The following is a 4199-nucleotide window of genomic DNA, read 5'->3' on the forward strand; positions in this document are numbered from 1 at the left end:
GTCAGTCCTCCCAAGACCAGAATCTGCAAATGACAGAGGCCTCCCCTGTCCCCAGTATAAACCCAACAGAGAGGCAAAGCCACTGCCATGCACAGTCTGGGACCTCAGGGGAGGGGTTTGTGGGGAGTGCAGCCATTCAGAGAAGGCTGAAACTGCTGCCCAACATCAGGAAGTCCTCCATCCTCCACTCTGCTCCACCATCGTAATTATTTTTTAAAACGGCTAAAATGGCTTCTTTTCTTTTTAATCTGCAGAAATTGATTTGCATACCAAGTGCGTTGTGGATGTTGATACAAACAAAGTTATTCTGAATCCTGTGAATACCAATGTTTCCAAAGGAGATGCCCGGTAAGTGAAGAAACAGTGTTATGTTGAATGAAGTCACCAGGGGCTGCTGAAAGGAGCTCATTTGAGTAGATCTGGAGTGCTTGCTGTAGATACATTGCTGCCTTCCACGAGGCTGGAGAGGAGAGCAGGGCAGGAGTGTCGGAATGAGCAATCCAGGCAGTAACCCTGATGGATGGTAGAAACAAGAGAAGAGTCGACGTTGTAGGCTGAGGTAGTTGAGGAAGGGTTTAGGCAGGTGGTGCTGAAGGCTTGGTCCGTAGAAGAAGAGGGCGGAAGGGAGGCCTGTAAGTTGATGCCTTAGTGAGTGTGGCTTTTACTTGTGCCAGTTTAAACCCTGTCTGTCAAGCTGGTTTTAAGTGCTCCCTTCTTGAAGGTCTTACTGTAGACCTCGGAGAACCCTCTCCTCTAAATTCAGGTGGACTGTAGACTGTAGCATCTAGCTTAATAATTGTATAGTGATAACTCTAGTTCTGCAGTTGATTTAAGTCTTTGAGGGAAGCCTCGATTCTCTCAGGCTGAGGATGAATATTTGAGCATCTCTCCTGGATTTGGACATTTGCATGAACGAAAGGGAACGGGGGAAAGTGAACTGGGAAACAAGAATGAGACAATGTAGTTTCCTCGGCAAACAGAGAGAAATTAAGAGATTAACTAAGCTGGGCCCAAATTACAGAAAACCTAGAAAGCAGACCAGGAAATTGAATCTGTGTGTGTTTTGTGAGACAGGGCAGCTTGAACTTGCAGTTTTCCTGCCTCAGCCTCTTGAGTGCTAGGATTGTAGGTTGTCATCACACCCAGCTCTGGTTTGTGTTTGGAAAAAGCGATTTTTCAGTATTATAAGAGGGAGGTGAATTAGGAAAAGTTGTTTGGTAATGTAGAGACCAGGGTAAAGTAGGAAAGATGGATTTTCTGGAGATTACTTGTATGGGAGCTGACCTGCAGTTGAAGTCAAGGCTAGGGGACTGTGGCCTGGTGCTTCATGAAAGCAGCTACTTGGTAAATACTGTGGTGACAGCGTGGTGTGTGGACTCCACGGGTGGTCTTTCCATTTGAGTTGTAAAGAACACTAGGCTTGGGGTCAGGAAATCTGAACTGAATATTTCCATTTTAGCCTCCTCCCCAACCCCCGGTTTTTTTGAGACAGAGTCTCCCTGTAGCCCCAGCTGTCCTAGAAATTGCTGTATAGACCAGACTAGTTTTCATCTCACAGAGGTCCACCTGCCTCTGCCTCCCAAGTGCTGGGATTATAAAGGCACCTGCCATCATGCCCAATGTAGCTGTTTTATCCTTGAGACAGGGCTGTACCCATGGTCTGAAACTTTGGAGGATCTTCCTGCCTCAGCCTCCTGAGTACTGTTTTTTTTTTTTTTTTGGTCTTTTTGAGACAGGGTCTCCTTGTAGCCCCAGCTGTCCTGGAACTCACTGTGTAGACCAGGCTGGCCTTGAACTCACAGAGATCCGCCTGCCTCTGCCTCCCCAGCCCCAAGTACTGGTTTTACAGTTGTGGTTTTATACCTGGCTTGTAGCTGGTTATTTTTAACTTTTTGAATCCTATCTGTATGATGCCTGTTTTCTCTGTCTTAAAGAAGGTTTTTCTTTCCCAAAAATTCAAATTAGTGGTTGATCAGGTGTTTATAAGTGTTCTGCAAATGTAGGACTGGAGAGATGGTTCAGCGGTTAAGAGCACTGACTGCTCTTGCAGAGGACCTGGGTTTGATTCCCAGTACCCACAAGGTGGTTAACAACATCCCTAACTCTAGCTCCAGGGGACCTGACACTTTCTGACCTCCTTGAGCATTGCACCACATGGGTGCACTTACACACATGCAGGCAATACATTCATATACGTAAAATAAAAATAAGAAAATATCAAAAAAAGTTTTAAAAAATAAAGTGTTCTGCAAATGTTTATTGCTACTGATGTGGAAATAGTTCTTAAGTATCTCCAGTGATGAGGGTTGTAGGGTGTGTTGTAATAGCATGTAAAAGGTACAGACATGTAAAAATTGATGCTAGGAGACTGGAGATGTAGTTTAGTTGTTAGAGGGCTCATCTAGCATGCTCAAGGCCCGGGGTTCAATCTTCAGCATCTCATAAACGGGGCATGGAGGTATATACCTATAATCCTAGCACTGGAGAGGTGGAGGCAGAGGATAAGAAATCTGAAGTCGTTTTTGGCTTCATAGCCAGTTGGCTACCGAAGCAGTGCTCTTGGGATTCTGAGCTTGCCAGTGCAATGCACTGCTGCTGTAGATAGTGTTCGTTGGACTCCAGTGCAGATGCTTTGTCTGGACTGTGGGCAGCTTTCCTGTGATCTGGGCTCAACGACTCTGAGCGCAGTGTCCTGTGATCTGGGCTCAGCATCTAGCTTTGCTACTCGTAGCCACCCTTGTTTTTGTATGTAGATTTTTAGTTATCTGTTGCTTCCTCACAAGTGACCTCAAAATGCAGCAGTTTAAAAGAGCAGCAATTGTTTGTTTTGTGATTTCTGTGGGTACAGCAGGATGGTTTACCCTGCTCTGTGGGGTCTGGCTGGAGGATGTGAAGACAGGGTTTGGAATCTTCTGGAATGGACTTGGTTATCAGGCCTGGAAGTTGGTGGCCCCTTTTGGATGGAGGTATCTCTGGGGCTGTGTGCAGAACAGCAGTTCATAATCTTATGATGGGTTCCAAGGTAGGTGTTCCAAGAGAGACCAGGCCAGGAAGGGGTATGTCTGCCGTGTGACCTAACGTCGGGGCCACGCAGGCCAGTTCCATCACATTGTCTTGCTCAAGGCTGGTATAAAGCTCCATAGTTTATTACATTTTATTTATTTTGTGTGTGTGTGCATCTCTGTGGAGGTCAGAGGACAATTTATGGGAGTTAGTTTTCTCTTTCCACTATGTGGCTGCAGAGATTGAACTCAGGTCATCAGGCTTGGTGGCAGCACCTTATCCACTGGGCCCACATTCGTTTCTTGGTGGAGGAAATTGTTAGGTTGTAAGGACAGCATTGCTATGAAGTAGGGTAGACATCATGGTTGGGGACAGGGACTCAGTCTACAGCCACCTCGGAAGGGGACCTTGAGGATGGGTGAGCCACAGGTCCTGAAACAGTGCTGCTCCCCTAAGGTCTCCTAGTCCTGGGGCTTTGAGAATGAAGCAGCACTTTTTGGGGCATAGGCTGTCTCGAATGGCTCTTTCCCCATATGGTAAGAATATAAATTGGATATTATGTACTGTTATACAATATGCCCTGATTTAAAAAAAAAAAAGTCAGCTTATAAAAAGACAGTTTCTAAGAATTCTATGCAGTGATTATGGGTTTTGGTCAAGAAAAGAAACTTAAGTTGTGAGACAGGTCTCACTATATCACTGTGTAGCTCAAGTTGGCCTTGAACTAGTAATCTTCCTGCCTCAGCTTCCAGATGCTGGGACTACAGGCATGCAACCACCATGACCAGCTAAGAAACAGCTTTTTAAAGAATAATTTTTCATTGAAGTATATGATACCCAGGCAGTGGGGTGTATACAGCATGATGAATTTTCATGAATTGGATACACTTCCATACCTGGTACCACATAAAGAAAAATGAGCTGGTGAGATTGCTGAGCCGTAAAACCACTTGCTGCCAAGACTGATGACCTGCGTTTGATCCCTGGAACTCGTGGTGGAAGGAGAAACTGACTCCTGAAATTGTTCTCTGACCTCCACACGTGGGCTGTGGTGCACCGACACCCACACTCATACACACTCAGCATAATAGTAATAATAATAAAATAATTTTTAAAAGGAAAGGAACATTACTAATGTATGAAAGACTACTTCATGAGAAAAGCTCCTTCCCCCTCCCTCCCTCCCCTCTCCTCTC

At 45.4% G+C, this 4199-nt stretch overlaps 1 protein-coding gene across 4 annotated transcripts in view; it reads left to right on the top strand.

Moving 5' to 3' along the window:
• The first annotated feature begins 258 nt into the window (after positions 1–258).
• Kif13b (kinesin family member 13B) overlaps positions 259–4199 on the top strand; it is a 153053-nt gene continuing 149112 nt past the window's right edge. For all 4 annotated transcript variants that reach the window (XM_008828113.3, XM_008828112.3, XM_029561110.1 and 1 more), the window contains exon 1: positions 259–348. The gene's annotated coding sequence lies outside the window, so the exon portion shown is untranslated. The remainder of the gene's footprint in view (positions 349–4199) is intronic.

Source organism: Nannospalax galili, unplaced genomic scaffold (assembly GCF_000622305.1).
Source record: "Nannospalax galili isolate Female #2095 unplaced genomic scaffold, S.galili_v1.0 scaffold612, whole genome shotgun sequence".
In the NCBI taxonomy this organism is placed as follows: domain Eukaryota; kingdom Metazoa; phylum Chordata; class Mammalia; order Rodentia; family Spalacidae; genus Nannospalax; species Nannospalax galili.